The sequence below is a fragment of the Harmonia axyridis genome, chromosome 3 (assembly GCF_914767665.1).
Source record: "Harmonia axyridis chromosome 3, icHarAxyr1.1, whole genome shotgun sequence".
NCBI classification, from domain to species: Eukaryota; Metazoa; Arthropoda; class Insecta; order Coleoptera; family Coccinellidae; genus Harmonia; species Harmonia axyridis.
The window spans coordinates 50819438-50840802 of NC_059503.1; the positions used below are offsets into that span (position 1 = coordinate 50819438).

A 21365-nucleotide genomic window follows, 5' to 3' on the forward strand; every position below is an offset into this window, starting at 1 on the left:
TTTGAAGCAACATATAATATCGTCTACATATCTAAACCAATAAAGGAAATATTTTGTGTTATTGTTAGAGTGAATTTTGTTTTCTAAATTATTCATGAATATTTCTGCTAGGATTGGACTTAAAGGGTTACCCATAATCAAACCTTCATCAGACTTATAAATGGTTTCATTAAATTGAAAGTAATTTTGACTGAGGCATATTTCTAAGCAATTTAAAATGTCATTCATTATAATCGGATTTGTGTTATTGGTAACAAGTAATTCTTTTATTATTTTAATAGTTTCTGCTGGGGGAATGCTAGGAAATAAGTTCTGTACATCGAAAGAAACAAATTTAGATTTGTTAGGCAAATAAATATGTTTTATTTTCTCAATCAGTTCTAAACTATTTCTTATCGAGTATACAGAATTAAATTTTGTTTCTTTTTGTATAATTGTTATTAGAGCTCTTGATAATTTGATGCTTGGTGCTGAAATGAAAGAAACTATAGGTCTGATGGGGTTATTATCTTTATGAAGCTTTACTAAAGAATATAATTTTGGAATCTGTGGATTCATTAAAATAAGTTTGTGTGTTTGTTGATTTTGGAAAAGACTAACGGATTGATTTATTGTTTCTTTTATTATTTTTTGAAAAGAATTGGTTGGGTCTTTTTTCATAATTTTGAATTTTTTTGGATTTAAAAAGTCTAATGTATAACTTTGTAATTTATACCCTTTCGAATATTTTTGTGTCAATTTTGTTCCTATATAAGATTCCGAAAACCTTTGTACTCTTATCAGTTCAGAAATGTAGCCTGATGAAGCCACAGTGTGGCGAAACAATTGTTGCTAACAATTAAATAACATAGTGGAAATTACTTCGTTTTATTTTATTTATAATGAATTTCCGCCAAGTAAGGACCGAATCCATTAAATAACAATTATATTTAGGTGTAACATCTTTGAGAAATCAGGATATAAGAAGTCCCTCATTTCCGAAGTTCATCAATACTTTTTTCAGTTGAGCAACAAATTATTCTTCTATTTCATAATTTATTAAGAAATAAAATATTCGATCAACAATCATATAGGGTGTATATATTTAGAATACAAGGTTATTTTCCATAATTTATAATATTGAAAGACCAATTGGACATTCCTGAAGAACTAAGGCGTTTTTAGAATCTGAAAATTGTATCGATGAATTTTGCATACTCTTCTGTTGCATATTTCTTGAAGGTATATGGACAAAAATGATTTTTGTGGGTTCTGGTGAATGATCAAAGGGATACAGGTAACAATTTCATTAATACCAGTCGAGATGTAGTTATCATAGATAAGGGATGATATAGAAATTTCACTAGATAATTCTGATTCAGTGGAGGACAGCTGAATAATGGTTCGCTACGTTATAGAGCAAGCTTGTAGCTCTGGGTTTTACTCAGAAAAGTAAATTGAACAGGGCAATATATATAGTAAATGAAATATTGACAGATATTAGTTAAAAAAGATCAACAATTGAGCATTGTATTTACATAAAATCAAGAAATAACTTGCTAACTGTTGTTGCATTGTACGTGGATGACTTTCTTGTTTTAACAGATGTTAATTCTGAATGAATATATCTGATAAAAAATTTAAGTGATAATTTCATCATAAAGAATTTACGGAAAGCTAAAAATGTTTAGGGATGAATATCACTAGAAATTATGAAAAAGGTAATAATTGTTCATATTCTTCAAATATGTATTGCAATAATTCAACATGTCTAATTGTAAACATATGAAAACTCCTTTGAAAACTTAATTGAAATTTGATTCAACAAAAGACAGTTGTAATGATGAACCATATAAGAAATTAATAGGTTTATTAACGTCTTTAGCAGTATTAACTAATCCTGATAAAGCATACTCTGTTAATCTCTTGAGTCAATTTAATAATTATCTCATTATTGAACACTGAAAAAGTGCAAAATTCATTTCAAGATGCAAGTAAAAAAAGATCATTGTTCAATTTTTACTTCAGTCAGAAGATGTGTTCAGTATTTGAAATGACTGCCTCGGTACTAAAATTGTATCAGCCAATACTATTGACCCATTTAGTGGGTTCGATAACTACACTGACTTGATTTTTTTCAAATGTTAACTTTGGATCTGAATCAATTAGTAATTTAATTTTTACCAAAATTAAAAGCAATGAATAAATCAGTAGGATAGCATTTTCGAACTGGCCATAGAGCAATTATTCCTATAACGATTGAAAATTTTAGTGAAATAGGTATCTACATGTTTATACGAGTTCAATCATTCATTCATGAAATGGAAAGTTTTAATGAATAGTTTCTTTTGAAGTATTTTATACCTACATTGAATTGCTGGAAAATTGATACCAATTTCAAAAGTAACTGCCATGTTGGAATTCTTCATATACTGAATGATCCTTCAAATTTTATTTCTGTTTTTGACTAGTATTTCAACTGATTTTTTATATGTATATAATGTTATTAAGTATCTTTCTGGTTGTAATAAAAACAGCTGTGTTTCTCTGTAAATAACAAAGCTTTTATTATTATATACACTATTTACACTTACATACATGATCTAGAATATTAATCCTACCTGTAAATAACAAAGAAACAACATTCAATGTTCTTATTCACTAATTTGTCGTTAGATAAATTTCACAATATTGCAACTCACTGTATTCGGAATGAATTCATCGATCATACTGATGATACGTTTGCGAATTTAACAACGTTCCGTATTGGTATTAAGCAATCTGATTCATTGACCTGACTACTCGCGTAATTCAATCAGATCGAGGAAATTCCTTACATCTCCCCCCTTAAGACAAAAATTTTTTTGGTACAAGAAAATTTTGCGTGAATTACAATATTGCAAAAATTAGATAAATTTATATTTAAGTATATGCTTAGGTTTTCATTAACAAGGTTTTGGAATGAGCTTCGAAATGTGAAATATATTTGATTCTGATTTCTTATGTCCTATATCAATTTCATATATTGAATTCGATATCTTCTTCAAAATTTTATATGGCCCGATTCTCACTTCATCTAATTTCTTCCGGTTCATTCTATTGCCATTTTCAATGTACACTAAATCTCCCACATTAAAGTCGAACTCCTTCCTATTTTTGTCATATAATTTCTTATTATACTCATGATATTTTATACTATTCCTATATGCAGTCATTCTATCGTTTTCTAGTTGATTATAATTTTTATTTTTTTTCAGTTCATTCGGTAATATTGATGTATCTTCGCCCTCTAATAAATATTTTGGACTAAATTTCGTCACTGTATGCTCAGTTTCATTGTATTGATCTATGCAGTTATGAGCTACAGTTGTCCATGCATGCTTATTTTTTCCTTCGTTCGTTGTACATCTTATCTTATTTACTAAGGTTTGGTTGAGTCTTTCATTTAAACCATTCGAAAATGGTGCATTAACTCCTGTAAAAATCATTGTAATCCCTTTTTTCACTAAAAAATTTTTGAAATCTTAAGAGTTTATACCTGGATATTGATCTGTCAAAAGTATTTGAATATCGTGATCTTTTAGTACATTTTCTGTTAGTTTAACAAAATCATTTGCATTTTGTGTTTTCGATGTTAATATGTAAGCATACCTTGAAAAGTGATCTACTAGGAGGTGTAAATATTTTTTCGTGGATCTTGAGCCACCAAATCCACCTATTGTGTCTATGGAGACTATTTCGAATGGTTTTTTTGCGGGCCCAAGATGTGACATTAAGCCAATTTTGTTTTGTCCTCTTGTTTTATTTTTTATGCAAACCTCACAATATCTACATATTTTTCTTATGTTTTCTGATATATTTGCTGCTGTATAATGAGTGAGTATTTTGTTTTTCATTTGATTTATTCCAATATGACCAAATTCATTGTGTGTGTCCTTAATTAGTTTTTCACTGAATTCTTCTGACAAGAAAATTTTCTCTTTATTTCTTGCTTTTTTATAACACAAATTATTTTCACTGTCCATTCTCAGTCCATTTTCATTGATTTTTATATCTTTATTCTGCTTCTGGTCTTCTAAAATATCTTCTAATTTTATTAAGTTCACCACTTTTATCTTGTCTTCTTCTTCTTCTTCAGCGTCTAGCACCGGGTTTCTGCTTAAGCAATCTGCTTCTAAGTTATCCTTGCCCGGGCGATAAATTATCTCAAAGTCAAATTGCGACAAGTAATAAGTGAGATCTCCTAGTTCTTCGTCAGTTCTAGCTTTTATATTCATCTTTTCTAGAGGTTTGTGATCTGAAAATACTTTGAAGTGTTTACCTATAAGCCAATGTTGCCAATACTTTACGGATTCTTTTATTGCTATACATTCCAAATAAATTGCTTTTTTCTTTTTCTGTGATTCGTTCAATTTCTTGGAAAAATATGCTACTGGTTTTTCTGTTTTACTATTTTCGTTCAGTTGTGGTTGTTTCAAAACGGCACCTATGCCTTGCAAGCTTGCATCTGTATATATATGAATCGGTAAGCCTGGATCGAAAATGGCTAAAACTGGTTGGGTGCAAAGAAAATTTTTCATATAATCAAATACATTTTGACATTTTTCTGACCAAATGAATTCCTGTCCTTTTCTCAATAAATTATGTAGTGGGTCTAAAGTTATTGAATTTTTTGGTATGTATTCGTTGTAAAAATTAATTTTACCCAAAAATTGTCGAACATTTTTTCTATTTTTTGGCACAGGAAAATTTCTTATCGATATTAAATTATCCTTCATTGGCGAGATCGTGTTATGTTTTATTATGTGGCCTAAATATTGTACTGAGTCGAGTGCGAATGTGCATTTCGAGAGTTTTAATCGAAATCCTTCTTTCATGATTGCTCCTAATAACTGTGTCAAATGATCTATGTGTTCTTCAAAGGATTTTGAAAATATTTAAATGTCGTCTATATAGTTAACTGTGAACTCTGATAATTTGTGTTTTCTTATTATATTACTAAGAATTCTTTGGAAAATGGCCGGAGATGTTTTTAATCCGAATGGTAGGCAAGTCCATTGGAAGTGACCTTCTTGGGTTACAAATCCCGTTTTTCTTCTATCTTCAATTCGTAAAGGGATTGACCAAAAAGCAGAATTAATATCAAGCTTTGAAAAAAATTTGCAGTTTCTTGTTTTGATTACTAGGTCTTCTATTAATGGGAACGGTTGTGATTGAGGGACTATTATTCTGTTTAAATCTCTAAAATCTATGCATAATCTTGATCTTCTATTTTCATCTTTTTTAAAGGCTAAAGTTACCGGGGCAGCAAAAGGGCTATATGATTCTTCTATCAAATTTTTTTCAAGTAATTGAGATATTTGTACTTCTATTTCTTTCTTGTCATCAATTGTACATCTATAAGGCCTTTTACTACAATATTTATCTACTATGATATCAATTCTTGCTTCATAGTCTTTTACGGTACCTATATCGTACTTATCTTTAGCAAAAATATTTTTATATTTGTTTACTAAATCTGTTATAACTTTTTTTTCAATATTATTCAAATGATTCATTGAAATATTAAAAGTATTTATCTCTACATGTTCATTAAAATTAATTTGATACTCATTCATTAATATATTAGATTCGGAATCTTTTTGTTCTATCTCTAATCTTTCATTTTGTATCAACTTAAATTTTTGAATACAATCTAGGCCTATAAGGAAATTGTACTTGAAATTTTCATTATTGATTATGAACACGTTTACATATTTTTCTATATTTAATATTTTTATTTTTAATTTTACCATACCATCTGTTTCATGAACACCATTAATCGTTCTCAAATTAGTTTTCTTTTTATAGCCATTTTTTGTCTTTACATTAATCAATTTAGCATTTATCAATGATACATTTGATCCTGGATCATAAATTGCAGGTATTTCCAAAATATCATTCAACCTAATTTTGAGTTCAATTAATGGTGGTACGATTAGTTTTTTGTATCATCGGTACTTAATTCTACATCTAAAGTTAAGTTATTTACTTGTCTCAGTTTGTTACCTTTCTTTTCTGGGTCTCTAAACCAGCATTCCATTTCGGGATGAAATCTTGTTCCTTTGTTATTATCTTTGCATATTTTACAAGGTATTTTTTCCGTTTTTCCTTTAAAGTCAGGCTTAAACTTTTTGACTTCTGAATTTTTTTTCATGGTTAAATGTTCTAATTTATTCAATTCATTATGTAGATCTTCAGATTCTACTATTTTTTCTCTATCAATTTTGTCTAATATGAAGTTGGGTAAACCCATAGCAATAAGATCAACAAGCGTATCACTATCCATAGTTTTTCTTACTTGTAATAGTAATTTTTCCTTCTTCATAGAATATTCTAATAGTGAGCCCGCTTGATATCTAAATGCTATTGCATATTTTATTGGAGACCAACCTTTACATGAGAAAGTCTTACAAAAATTTTCTCTCCAATCATTCCATTCTGCTGTGATAGTGAGTTTCAATAGAGTACAATCATACCAATCTGCAGCAACTTTTTCCATAAATGATTTCAAAATTTCTATTTTATTACAATTTTCATCAATTTCGAATCTTTCACATTCTTTTTCAAAACTTCTTAACCATTGCTCTGCATTTGCATTTTTTCCATCAAATTTTCCGATAGTAAATTCTGTGGCCAATTTACCCACATTTCTCTCTCCACTATTTTCTTGGTTTTTCTTCAGTATCTTCTCTAATAATTTTTCTAATGAATGTTCTGGAGCACTAGTACTTGTAGTTGTGTCACTGCTTTCTTCACTCACTTCCTCTAAGTATACGCTTTCAAACTGGATATTTCCATCCTCATCGAAATAAGTATTTCTCATTTCTTTTGTTAAACTCACCCACACTCTCCTTGTTTGGCCTCTTTGTGAGAAAGTTTTCTTGATTTTTGTATATGCCGCAGTTTTTAGTAATTCTACATGTAATAATGCATTTGAATACTCATTTGGGATTTTGAATGTATTTCCATCCGTTGTAGTTATTCTGGTCACACAAAGCACATTTGACTTACCATCTGAAGCAGCCAGCATTTTGAATGTGAACTTCAACTTTTCCATAGTGATTTAAAACCAGAATGTTGTTTTATAATGTTATTAAGTATCTTTCTGGTTGTAATAAAAACAGCTGTGTTTCTGTGTAAATAACAAAGCTTTTATTATTATATACACTATTTACACTTACATACATGATCTAGAATATTAATCCTACCTGTAAATAACAAAGAAACAACATTCAATGTTCTTATTCACTAATTTGTCGTTAGATAAATTTCACAATATTGCAACTCACTGTATTCGGAATGAATTCATCGATCATACTGATGATACGTTTGCGAATTTAACAACGTTCCGTATTGGTATTAAGCAATCTGATTCATTGACCTGACTACTCGCGTAATTCAATCAGATCGAGGAAATTCCTTACATGTATATCCTAGTATAGCTTTAATAAATAAACTAAAAAGAGACAGAATGAATAGACTTGCCTTTCAAATACCCATGGCTTATGTTACCTCATGAGAAATTTTAATATCTTGGTGGAACCTTTTTGAGAAATCCGGTAAAAAGTTTGAGTCTCTAATTTCCAAGGTTTATTACTACATGTTTCAGTTTAGCGGCAAATAATATAATAGATAATATATAGTTGAAATTATTCGTATGGAAGATTTCACAATGATTTGACTTATTCATTATAAATTCAACAGCACTGCACTCAAATTCTTCCAAAACGGATTGGTCATTTATATTTTTGCACTATTCTGTCGTAAAAGTGTATATTTGAGATATTAAAAAAACACATGGAAATTTTTGAATGTCATCTGACTAACTTGGTTTTTTTTTCAGTAATAAAGCCAATTATGAATTATCTATAAGGAGTTTTTCTATCTGTTTAATACATGATCAGATGAAGCTTCTGTTCTCTTTTGTAGTTCCATCTTCTGTCGCAATAGATTCAAATTCTCACGAAAGAGAATGTAGTTTTATAGTTTGTGGAAAATAAACGAAAAATTCCTGAAATAAAGTAACATTCATCCAATTGAATGATACAAACACTCAAAACAAACCTGAATTGAGGAAAATGCATTCGATGATATCAATGTTCATTTCCAAATTTTGACAAACATCTATCGAATTTTCGATTCGCCGAAGACTTTGCATTTTATCTGTCGGCATTTATTTAAATATTGAATAACAATTTTGGAAACTGCAAACTTTTTCAAGAACTTTCATATATCGAAATGGAATATTTATTATTAACATGACACTGACAGTCAAATTGTCCACAGATACCACAGAAATATGGGACTTGAAATGTCAAAATGATCCGAAACACCCCGTATACTCGAAAACCGCGAGGAGAATCGAAGGTTTGGGATTTTTCCCGGGATCTCCAGACGATTTTGAGGGGGGTCTTATTCTTGTCATTTTTGCTCTAGATGGTCCCGTTTGGGCTGTGATTTTACGTTTAAAGTTTGACGTATATGTGCAAGCGGTTTTATATATACTTAGATATGTTTTTCGTTGAGAAAACCACGTTTTTAAAAACGAATTTATTTACAAGGAAATATGGAAATGAACAATAGGATGAATCTAAGATGATTCTAAAGCTGACTATCTATCTGACTGACTGACAATAACATATTGTCTCCTATTTATAACATTTTATTTTCTTATCTTAATTGACGCCACGCGTCGAACCACCTGCATTATGCTGGTGTAAGCAAAATGCAGCACACTGATATGTGAATCTAAATGAACAATACAATATTACGTCAATTGATCAGAACGGGATGGAATCCTGTAATTCCTCCCCACCTAAGTTAAAGTTATCACCTTTAATAGGTGTGACTTTAGCAAGTCTATTATTTTTCAAACATTTAAAAATAAGAAAAAATATCAAAAACAATATTATTATAAACATAAGAATAAAAATTAATGAATATCCTGGTTGGATGTGCCATTCTTCTAGGTCTTCCAACTGGATGTCAGGGATGTCTTCTTTCTTGAAGTTCGAACTGGGCTGGTTCTTCATTGGATGAGCCATCTTGGGCAGGACAATGTATTTTTCTTCCATAATCGTAGAAATGGGAAAAATTTCCTTTTGTGTGTTTCCTACAACACATCTTGAACGAAGGATTGCCGTTGGGGGTATGAAATAATGTTTTGTTTGCTGTGGGCATTTCTCTTGGACTTTTTCATTTTTGATTGAGAGGATATTTCCATCTTCTAGAAGTTTCAAGTTAGCTTGTGGGACTAATACAATTCTTGAACAATTTTCTTTGTGATTTTTCAACAAATTTCTGATGCATTCTGGAGGCTTGGATAGTAGATCTTGATCGCATAGGAAGTCTTCTTCAACTGGGTGACATTGACTCGTACTCCATAGTAATTCTTCTTCTTGTGAGAGCATGTAGGAGTCGGTTAAGGAAAGGGATTCATTATTTTGGGAAAGAAAGTAAAACTTGTATAATTCGTATCCTTTTTCATAAATGGTTGGAATAGATATAAGAAATAGTAAAATTTTATTTTTGAAAATTACCTTAGTATGGCATAATTGATAATAGTCTTTTATATGATGTAAGGGAATGATACTTGAATTTTTGATTACTTCTGAGAACTTTGAATAGGGTAAAATGAATTCATGCAACAAATGTAACCTAGCAAAACTAATTGCAGTTTGAATTTCATCCAAAGTGTTTTTAATGTCTTTGAGTTCAAAAGTCATAAGATGCATTTGCTGAACTTCTTCGAGTGCTGGTACAATTTTTAATAATTCAAGATTATCATGCATTTTTTGAAATTTATCAATATATTTGTTTCTCAAGTCATTAACTACAGTAGCGATCTTCTTTTGATTCCTTATGAGGGTTTCCTCATTTTTCTTTATACTATTAAAATAATTTCTGTATAATTCTTCATCGTCAGAATCTAAGGTTCCAAAGAGTATTTTTGAGATTTTGCCTCCTAAATTAATCAATCCTCTCTTAGTCCGTATTTTGTCATTAACTATTTCTTCGAACGATTCAATATTTATTTTATTGGACTCTTGCAAATATCTATAGTTTGCAGTCTGCGAAAAACCTAATGGTTCCTTCTTAAATTTATCTATTTCTTTCTGATATGCCAAAATTACATTTTCTATTTTATTTAAATCAATATGATAAATTAGTTGTGAATTCTTTTTTGTTATGTAAGCTTTTCCTAATTGAATGGGCAATACATTATTTTCAATTGGAATAATTTCTAGTGAATTAATTATCTTCGTTACTTTTATCATTAAAATTATAATTATCAATGTAAATGAATGGTGATCCATGTTGAATCTGAAAATAAAATTTGAAAGTTACTTCTTTCGTTGCTTCATAATTTTCTTATGATAAATATGTTTATTCTTATTATCTTGTATACGATGTGAATCAATTTCTTTTGCATCGATTCTTTTGAACGCTGGGTCGAGTTTTCTTGTTTTCGGATTTTTAATATACGTTGGATTTTCATTTAAGGGGTGATCAGCAGATCTTTTCTTATTTGTTTTTTCTAAACGGGCCAAATTTTTCTCTTGTCGTTTTTCTAAATGTTTCGTGATGTCATTCAAATTTTCAATATAATTTTCTACATAATTTTGAACTTGTTCGTTATGCGTACGTTCAATAGGTAATGAGTAATTTAAGTCTGCCTTAATAATTTGCATGGGGGTCATTTCTAAACTTGAGTGATTTGAATTATTATAACTTAATAACGCTTGAGCTAATTTATTTTGAAAAGTACTGTTTTTACCGTCAATAGTTCTCAATTGTTCAATGAGTGTTGAATGAAATCGTTCCACTAATGCATTCGAATTCGGGTTATAATTTGTAATGTAATGAATTTCGATTTTATGCACTTTATTATCTTGTACAACATTATTTTTAAATTCAATACCGTTATCACATGTTATTCTATTAGGTATACCATAATGGCTGAAATAAATTATTAATTTATCTACAATTTCTAATCCGTTCTTTTGAAGTAAGGGATAACATTGTCCCAATCTAGAAAATGAATCTATTATACTTAAACAGTATGTTTGACCAAATCGTATTGTATCACAATAAATATGAGAAAAGGGTTAAGAACCAACAGGATTAGGTTTATATTGTAATTGAATTGGTGTTCTTTCGTATTTACTTTTCTGGCAATATTCACAAGAATTCATATAATTCTGAACATCTTTATTCATATTCGGCCAATAAAATTTTCTTTTCAAACTAATAAGATTTTCTCTTAATCCTCGATGTATTGTTTTGGTTTCATGATATTGACAAATTCTAAGCTGTCTTTCATCTATGTCTTCAACGTCTTCTAACAGAATTCTTGAAATTTTTAAATCAAAACTCTTGTAATCGAATTTCTCCTGCAAAATTCGTATAAGTGGTTTTTCTAATTCTGGTGACTTAAAATATAATGTATAGGAACTCTTTGGTCTAATATATTCTTTAATAAATTTATATAAATCGTTTTCAATTGAATTTATGGAAACAATAAATCTGAGTTTTTCTCCGAATAGTTTAATTTTTATAACACTATAATTAGATGCAGTTTTGAATATTATTTGTAAATTAGATGAGTTAATACTTCTTTCTGTATAAGGTATTTCGAAAATTGGATTTTCAATATTGCTATGAATAGTTATATCGTCATGAATAATAACATTTTGAGTTTCGAAGTCAATTATATCATCTTCAATTTCATTAGTAAATTCATTATTATCATTATTTTCGTATTCACTCGCATTTAATAATTCTAAGCATTCATCAAGTTCTTCGTCAGTAACTTGATTAATCACTGAAACTAAATCATCTTCAATACCATTAAAATCATTCATTTGGGAATTCAATGTTTCAATTTGATTTATTTCATTATTATCTTCTCTGGGTAAATAATATACAATCACTCTCATATTTGAATTGAAAAAAATATACTTTATCATATTGAATATCGTTGACCATTTTAATCGGTCAAAGCCGCTGGCAATGCGCGGTAATGCTAAACATTTTTCATTATTTTGTTTACATAATCTTTCGAGATTCAAAATCGCTTGAAATACATCTTCATACTTAGGTTTATCATAATAAAATTCTTTTGTGATTAAATAGTAAATATTCCGATTATTTTTTCGGATCGCGGCAACTTCGCCTATAGATTTATTTTGAGATTTTAAATTTTCAATTTCGCCATATTTATTTTTGAAACTTAAAGCTATTCCTTTATTCATATGGAAATCCTGTGAAACACAATGTGCTAATGCAAAATTCTTTTGAGAATTGAATAAATTTCCTTCCTTTTCTTTAATGTTCGGTGAATCTTTTATATCGTTATTTTCTTGCGCCTTTATAAAATTTTCGTAAGTTAGGTCATCTTCCATAACTATTCTACTTAATGCATCTGCATTGTTCTGCGAGCCTTTTCTATATTTTATTCCATAATCAAATTCTTCAAGTTTTATTCGCCATCTCATTAGTCTCGAATTAGGTTCTTTTAGAGAAAATAGCCAAATTAAAGGTTTATGATCTGTATAAATTGTAAATTTTCTTCCGTATAAATATGGCCTGAAATGTTTACACGACCATACAATCGATAATAATTCTTTTTCGATCACACTTTATCGAGATTCAGCTTCATTTAAAGTTCTACTCGCGAAAGCAATCGGAAGATCATTGGGCGGTTGACCTTGAGATAATACTGAACCTACTGCATATCCGGATGCATCTGTAGTTAAAACAAAGGGTTCTTTGAAATCAGGATATCGCAATATAGGATGGTTTAATAAATTTTGTTTACATACTTCAAAGGCTTCAACATATTTTGGATCATTTATATTGATTTTAGAATTTTTCTTCAAGCAATTTGTAAGGGGTTTGGTAATTTTTGCAAAGTTAGGTATAAATTTCCTATAATATCCGACTAAACCAAGAAATGATTTGATTTCTTTTTGAGTTTTTGGAATTGGGAATTTATTCACAGCAGTTAATTTATTAGGGTTAGGTTTAATTCCTTCTGGAGTTATAATATGACCTAGAAATTCTATTTCAGTTTTGAAAAAATGACATTTGTCCAATTGTATTTTCAAATTATCTTCTTTAAATACTTCAAGAATATTATGGATGTCTGCTAAGTGTTGTTCTATTGAATCTGAGAAAATAACAACATCATCCATATAAACATAACAATTTTTTCCAATATAATTTCTCAATACTATATTCATTAATCTTTGAAAAGAAGCAGGGGCATTTTTCAATCCGAATGGCATTCGCAAAAATTCATAATGACCATTTTCAATTGTAAAGGCGGTCTTTTCTATAGAGTCACTATCTAATTCAATTTGATGAAAACCGGACGCTAAATCGAGCGTTGTAAAATATTTCTTTTTTCCTAACTTATCTAAAATTGCATCGATTTGCGGTAAAGGGTATTTATCATCAATAGTTTTTTCATTTAATTTTCTGTAATCAATTGCTATACGCCATTTTTGTTTTTGTGATAAATCTTGTTTCTTTGGAACTACAACAACAGGAAAGGACCATGGTGAAATACTAGGTCTAATAATTTTCTTTTCTAACATCTCATCGATTTGTTTCTTAATTTCCTCTCTATGTACTTCTGGGTATCGATAAATTTTACAATGAACGGGAACTTCATCTATCGTTCGAATCCTTTGTTTAATTTTATTAGAAAAATTCAAGGGTTGACCCGGCAATTGAATTGCATCCTTGTTAGTTTGTAAAATTTTCATTAATTGATTACTTATTTTGGATTCCAGATGGCTAAGGTCCACTGGTATTTTGATAGGATTTTGACAAACTTGTTGATATTCAAAAGGAACTTGACAAAATTCATTTTTTAAAATTTGATTTTTGAAATCTAATATTAATCCATACTTATTTAAGAAATCTGCTCCTATAAGTCCGTCATAATTCTTATGAAATTTATAAAGAATGAAAGGATGAAAATCGTTTATTCTAAATTCAGAAAACAATGGTAACGATACTTTTTCATTCGACGTTTCTTGTCTCATACAAGCAGTTAATGTAGTCGATTCATTGAAAATATTCTCAGGGAAATAATTATATGCAAATTTAGGATCAATTAAACAAACTGAACATCCACTGTCAATCAAAAGTTTACATTTAGGATAATTAAATTCGATATAGGGAAGTTGATTTGAATAATCAATACTATTATTTAAGTCGATTCGTTTCCCGAGGCTAGTTCGCAAAAATTTTGTTCCTCAAAATTTTTTGAAGTCGAAGCGTCGCCAATTACGAATTTCGTGGGAAATTGTTTTGATTTATTTGAATTCGAGGTTTTCCAACGACCTCTATCATTTTTTTCATAATAATTCTTTTTATTCTGACTCGAATCTAATTGGGTTAATTCCTCAAATGTATAATTGGGGGTTTGTTCATTGGAATAAAATTTCTTATTTGGATTTGTTGGGAATTGCGTCGAATAATTTGGACGTTTTTGTGCAAAGTTTCTAGTTTGGACTGACATTTTTTCTGGTGGTGTATTAATTCGTTGGTTGGGATTTGGTTTAAAAACATTTTGATTATTATATCGTTCCGTCTTTGGATATCCGAACACTTGTTTGTTTGTAGGATAATAATTATTATTTACTGGTCTCTGAGTATACTGAATAGGTTGTGAAGGAAAGTTAGGAACGGAGTTAGAATTATAATTATTTCTGTAACTATTATTTGAATAAAAATTTCTATAATTATTTGGAATATAGTTTCTTTTATTGTTATTATTATTTTGAAAATTATTTTTCGTCCTTCGCGATTGAAAATTATGTTTTCTACTTTTATCTAATAAATCATATTGCTCCATGTTTGACAAATAATCTTTAATTGCGTTTATGGTCTGGTCAAACGTTAAGGCATTATTCGCGATTAAATAAGTTCTAAGTTCCGTTGGTGCATTCGAAATTAACACCGTTTTACAAATTTTCAATATATTAGTTTTATACAATTGTTTTTCTTGAGCTGGCATCGTGTCAGCATCTATTCTGTAGTTAATTCTTATTTTCATCGAAATTATTTCATCTATAAAGCTAATCATATCTGATTTCTTTTCTAAGAATTGTAATTGGTGAATCAACACATCTAAATTGATTTGATCGCCAAATTTATTATTCAAAAATCTTTTCAGATGATCCCAATTATCGGGGATATCTGAGGTAGAAACTTCAGCAAGTGCTCTACCGACTAATTTTGATTTAACTAAAGCTAAACAGTATTTTTTAAAAAGTTCATTTTCGTTACTGAACATACTTAAATAACTTTCTACGTTTTTAATAAAAGAATGGAGTTCGTTCTCTATTCCTGAAAATTTAGGAAGGAGTGATCCAAACTTTTCTGCAGTTGATAAATCCATTTTAACTCTAGCTACTTTCTTTTCTTTCTTACCGTGGAACTGTTTAAAGGAAGTAATATTGATAATTTTAATAATCGGTTTTTATAATAAGAAACCTAGGAAAAACTTTGTGATCGGTTTTTTATAAGAAACCTAGGAAAAACTTTGTGATCGGTTTTTTATAAGAAACCTAGGAAAAACTTTGTGATCGGTTTTTTATAAGAAACCTAGGAAAAACTTTTATACAAGTTTTACGCTCAAAACTTGGGAAAAGGTTGATTATTTTTGGGCCAGAATAGGTAAACTGGGAGTCAGTTAGAAAGGATTGCTCACCTCGTTGATATTCCTTGTTGTGAAGTCGTCTTGGGCGCTACTCCAAAGATCAGGGCTTCTGGTTTTCTTCTCTCTGTTCGGTTGTGCTAAACGGTTGAAACCGACGTCCTGGGAAGATCGATGTTGATTGAGTTGGATTCTTGGATCACTGCAGGAACTTCTTTTCTGGCAGGAAAGAATTGCACAATCAATGTCACCAAATTTTCTCCTCTAATAGGAACGGCACAATCCCATCCTCTCGTCGCCAATTATGTTTTTCGTTGAGAAAACCACGTTTTTAAAAACGAATTTATTTACAAAGAAATATGGAAATGAACAATAGGATGAATCTAAGATGATTCTAAAGCTGACTATCTATCTGACTGACTGACAATAACATATTGTCTCCTATTTATAACATTATATTTTCTTATCTTAATTGACGCCACGCGTCGAACCACCTGCATTATGCTGGTGTAAGCAAAATGCAGCACACTGATATGTGAATCTAAATGAACAATACAATATTACGTCAATTGATCAGAACGGGATGGAATTCTGTAATTATATACTTAGATATGTACAAAGACATATGCTATGTTTAGCTGTTGGACTAACCATTGTTACGTGCTAAAAGTTTATTATGAAATTTTTCATTAGTTGAGGTTAATGTTATTGTTTATGTTTCGTACTGCGTGCATTACCGCTACCGGTGTCAACTATCGATCATAGATATTCGAGTGAAAAAAAATCGACTGGCCAGGGACTCTGTGATTATGAAAAATTATAGTTAGGAGCTGATGGTATCAATTAGGATTTCTCGAATTCTTGACTTAGAGTCATCCATTATGAGATTTATTTCGTTAATCGTATTTTGTGCATTATTGACAATCCAAGCTCCTATTCGTTTTGGAGAAACTGGTATTTTCGTATTCTTCTCGAAAGAAGCTTATTTGAATATTCTACTGCTCTAGTTGCATGTGGTGATCTTTGGAATTTCCGTCAATCAGTTATTACCGTATTGCATTTAGTGAAATTTGGTTGGAATTCACTGAAAAATTTCACTCAGTGAAAAAAAAGTCTCATTGATTGCCCCCCGAACAACTGGGGTGTTAGTAGAACGTTGTCGTGTCGTAACGTTTTGGTGGAGCACCACGTTCATGCGTAAGACTGTGAGATTACTGCTGAATTATCGACAATTCTGGAGATCGATTTCAAGGGACAGCAAACTTGGAATAGAGGAGATTAAGGAAGTATAGAAGGAGTAGTTCCTGAGAGGAGAACCATCTAATTGAGAATCATTGAGGATTTCAGCAAGTTATGGATTGTTGAAATATCTGTATTCATGAAAGTTACCTATTGCTAATTACCTTATATTGATATTCTATTTGTTAAGAACTTTATTACCACGCAGGTTCAAACTGCAAAGATTTTCAATTTTATAAAGATAACATTATCTCATTACCTTTATCAATATACCACTTACAAGTAAGGTTATTTTTCATGCAAATATTATTTAAAAAGTTATCAGTATTAGATCATTAGTAGGATTACAATCCTGATTGTCTGACAACATATCGCCTTTATATATACCGACGATTATTTCATTTGTGAGGTACTGATTGAACTTATTTTTTTTATAAGGAATAATTCCGCAAAAATTGTAACCATACTACGCGCTTGCGCCTGAGCTCAAGAGACACTCTTTTGGTAAATTTTAGAGTTGTTTGTTCTAACTAGAGGGTATTTCCGGGAAGAAATTTACCTGGCGCCCATTTTATCAACTATTATATCTTACCATCTTGAAGAATCCCCCGTCTCCACTGAGGCAAGCCGCGGATAAGTAGGTAGTTCAGGTAAAAACTTCAAATTTGAGATTACAAAATATTGAGGTTACACCATGCCGAGGCGGAGTTTAGTCAAAGACTATTCTTACACTCAACCTCGTTTGGCTGCCATTTCTCAATAATATAAATAGAGAATATAAAAACAACAATGAATCGTCCTTAATCTTTTTGAAATCCTTCTTGTTCTTGAAATCATTGATTTCGTCAGTCTTATTTGACACTTCTGCTAGTTCTGGTCCAAATTTGGTTTTTACATATGCAGGTGAATAGATAATTTGTGAATACTCATCTCTGAACATAACATGTCCTTCAACATCAAAATAAATATGTTTTATTCCATAAGGCAGTGAAATAACACATGTACGGAATGCTGCTCTAGTTTTCATTGATTTTAAAATATTCTTCACCTTCTGAATAGCAAAAAGTTCTTGATGATCACATGGATTGTGGTATTTCATAATATTTCCCTGTATCTGTAGTTTGGATCCACTTGAACTTGATAACATTGTTCTTGTTATATCTAGTTGATGTTTCATCAGCGATGCAAATTCTCATGGAAGTTGGCATTATAACCAGCCTATTTCAGAACTCTGCTTAGTTCTTCGAATTTCTCAATTATAGCTTGAGTTTTTGATTTCTAAGAGATCTTCTCTTATTCAGTTGGATAATAGAAGATTTGATGTCATCAATCTGAAAAGATTCATTTCCTTCAATTCTAACGTAGAACATAATATTTACAAGCACTCCTTATATAAATTCTAAATTACTAACCTGAAATAAAATCAAAAACAATGCTATCAAACCAACAAAAACTGAATTGAAATTGAAAAAGCTATTATATGACATTAATCAGAACAAATTTATAAAATGAACACTCAATCCAAAGCTCTCTATAATTTTATATAACTACGAACATAGAAATTAAAAAACACATTAAATTTCATAAAAGACATATAGACAATTTTCATCACATACTTTCAATAAAAATATCTTTCCGATCACCACTAATTTTTCACTTTGTTTCCAGGCTCACGTTGGAGTTCTGCCAAAGAATTGAAGATTCCAATTCTAAATCAATCCTTCGATTTCCTGGGTTTTTGTCAGTAATCGCAAAAATAATTATTTTATTGTCATTCTTCAAATGAAATGTTTCCTTCTGCATTAGTTAGTAAAGTTTATTCAACATCAAAATTTACATGTTATGTCAAATTATTCATATTATAACATACTCGAACTTAAATATTAAGTTAAGTGGTACAATACGATATATCTAATTTGATTCAATTTTTTCACTAATTTTTGGTCACAAATATTAATTTGTATAATAATGTGCAATAAAAAGTATTTCAAAATTCGTTGAGTATTATCACTCAATTAAAAATTAAGTTGAATGCAAATCCTTACTGAGATATTGAAAAAACTGTAATTGATATTACAGTTTTTTCAAGATTTTCGGTAAAGGTTTCCATTCAAATTGAGAAATTGTTCCGAATTACGATTTAAGGTACCTAATGCGCAGAATCAGCATCGTTAGTTCAATACCCTGCTCATAAGGGCACCACAATAATTATTTATTTTACCACTAAGTTGTTATTGTTTCCTTTCATTTCTCTATGGCTTGAAGCAGTCCGTGTACGGCCGCCCTTCATCGTAGTTTTTTTGAAATATTTGAGTTTTAGACTGATTGTATCTATATTTTCAACAATAAACTGATTATTATTTTCATTAATTGGTAATGAATCATGATTAAAACCAGTCTTTCAATTTCTATATTTCTAACATGAAAATATGGCAATAATAATTTGAGAATCGCTAAGTGAATCACATTGTGTAACCTCGCAGTTTCGAACGTATTTCAAGTTCATCGTCATATGAAATAAAAGACAGACTCATGAGATAAATTCGAAAAACTGTAAAATTTTATAAGACCATTGCACAAATAATAGAAATGTAGAAATCTGAAATCTTAGCAAATTTTTTTGTATTTGAACTGTCACATACATATATATCCGAGCATATATCGGAAAAACCGAATTGAATAGATCAAATTCAATAGAGTCAAGTGTCCGTTTCGGATTATCTATACTTCGAACATGATTAGTGCTCCTGATTGGTTCATTTAACAGAAGCATGAAATAGTGACGGAAATTCAATCACTTCAAATCCGAACTTGATTAATGTTACTGTTACATTAATCCAGTTTGAATTATGAATAATCCATACTAAGATCTGAAAGGACTCTTAAGTTCGATGTTTTCAGATCTCTGTATTCAAAGTCGAATACCATCGAAAGTCGAATTATATATTTCTGAAATCTGCAAAAATGAACATTTCTAAAATGTTATTTAATGATCGAAATAATAAGTTCATATTAAAAATAACACAATTCAGTACTATACCTAACACATAACGGATTTTTACATATTGTTTCTAATAATCTCAGGAGTGCGTCATCAGATTCAATGGAAATTTCAACTGTTTTCGTTGGTGATAGCACAAATTATGTGAAGGACATTGACAATTTAATGAAATTGGTAATCAATGTTCGTTCATTTCGCGAAAAAGAAGATGAAAATGTGCCATCAATTTTGTTCTACTCGAGTAGTCCCAGAGATCCTGATTTTAGATATCGAATCCTAATATTGGACGCTTCATTGTGACTTCTCAATACGAGATATTATGTGTTATATCTTTTACTGTCGAGTGAATCGAGTTTTGAATATTATATCTGTGAAAAAGAAGTGTGCTATTAGAATGCAAGCTGAGGGATATAATAAATCCTGTAATGACAAGTCACTTATACTTATGCTACAACAGGCGATAATTACAAACTTACATTTCTCACGAAATCTGCACAATTCTCTGCACTCTGGATCTCAACAGGGTATGCAGATATACCTAGAACATACCTGGCACAAAACTACAAATCGTAACAATCTCAACCACATTAACTTCAAATACCAAGTGCAAACCTAATTTAACTCATCATGCGAACAAATAACGAAACATGAGGATTGCTCGATAAAATACGGAAATCACGTTTCTCCAGCCCCAACTGCTCGGTGAAAAGGCTGTCGGCAAAATCGGCATCCCTGGGAAAATCAACTGACGCCCGGAATTTCCCGAATCAAGCCGAACGACACTGTTCTAACCTGTTGTTGACTGTCTGAAGTTGCATAAGATCTTTGGAGATTAATGAATAGAGAAGAGGCGGGAGAGAGAGGTAGGTTGGCCTTATTTGCTATTACACATTTATGAATGATGGTTGTAGTGTGGGTCAGACACGTTGTCTGTTTCTGGAGAGGATGCGTTATACTATGGTTGAAGTGACAAGTTGGTAATACAGTTCTTAATGGCATCAAATTGGTATTTAATGGAATGGAAGGCATAACTTAATGGGCGAAAGGGGCCTATTCCAATCTTGAAGAAGAAAATTCTACCCCTCGTCACGCCAAAGATATTGTCCATATCATCTGACATCAACGCAAGATACGTTTCGGAATTACTGCGCCTTAAAAAAAATAACTCATTGAAAATTATTGAATAGAAATGTATCGGATGAAATACATGAGAGCAATTCCGAAACGTCTTCATCCATTTTATTAAGCCATTGTTGCAGTTTGATATTGGCTGAATAATAAATGAGATTTTAATTATTCATATATTGAAAAAATGATAATTTTCATAGTTACTGTAAAATTCATTATTAGACAGGTAGTCACGTAAACGCGTAGTCAGGTCAATGAATCAGATTGCTTGATACCTAAACGGAATATTGTTGAATTCGCAAA

At 30.4% G+C, this 21365-nt stretch overlaps 1 protein-coding gene across 1 annotated transcript in view; it reads right to left on the minus strand.

The window, feature by feature from the left end:
- LOC123676855 overlaps positions 1-20679 on the minus strand; it is a 264151-nt gene extending 243472 nt beyond the window's left edge. Inside the window, exon 1 of the mRNA XM_045613112.1 lies at positions 20411-20679. The gene's annotated coding sequence lies outside the window, so the exon portion shown is untranslated. The remainder of the gene's footprint in view (positions 1-20410) is intronic.
- Positions 20680-21365: the final 686 nt, after the last annotated feature.